This window comes from Vombatus ursinus, unplaced genomic scaffold (assembly GCF_900497805.2).
Source record: "Vombatus ursinus unplaced genomic scaffold, bare-nosed wombat genome assembly UNPS02009918.1, whole genome shotgun sequence".
Classification (NCBI taxonomy): Eukaryota; Metazoa; Chordata; class Mammalia; order Diprotodontia; family Vombatidae; genus Vombatus; species Vombatus ursinus.
The window spans coordinates 1,138,332-1,138,873 of record NW_020949696.1 but is presented as its reverse complement, the minus strand read 5'-3'; the positions used below and the strand labels follow the sequence as shown (position 1 = coordinate 1,138,873).

Below are 542 nucleotides of genomic sequence, written 5' to 3'. Positions count from 1 at the left end.
GGAGGAGCGGGCGGCGCGCGCCAGGCCGCCGGGCGCGTGGGGCTCCGCGGGGGCGGGGAGGAGGAGCGCGCGCGGAAGGAGCGCGCGCGGGCGGCAGGCAGGCAGGCTGGCAGGCAGGGAGGCAGCGGCAGCGGCGGCAGCAGCGGCGGCAGCAGCAGCAGCCGCGCCCCCGGGCCAGCCGGGTGGGGAGGGGCGGGGCGGGGCGGGGCCTGGGCTGGGCGGAAGACTGGGCGGGCCCCGGCCCACGTGCAGGAGGGGGCCGAGCCACAGGGCCAGGAGGGGTGGACAGGGGTAGCCCGGCCCCCACCGACCCCACACCCAAGTCCCCGGTGCTGGGGCCTTGGGTTCTGCCTGCACTGCTGTGCCAGGCTTGGGGAGTCTAAGTAAGGGATGCCCCAGGGCACAAGGGATGCCCCCCTCGTGTGCCAAGCTTGGGGCTCTAAGCAAGGACTGCCCCCCTCATGTGCCAAGCTTAGGGCTCTAAGCAAGGGCTGTCCCAGGGCACAAGGGATGCCCCTCCTGTGCCAAGCTTGGGGCTCTAA

The 542-nt window shown here is 74.9% G+C and overlaps 1 protein-coding gene across 2 annotated transcripts in view; it reads right to left on the bottom strand.

The window, feature by feature from the left end:
- MAST3 (microtubule associated serine/threonine kinase 3) overlaps nucleotides 1–542 on the bottom strand; it is a 78,308-nt gene that overhangs the window by 61,391 nt on the left and 16,375 nt on the right. The gene's annotated exons all lie outside the window — the stretch shown is intronic.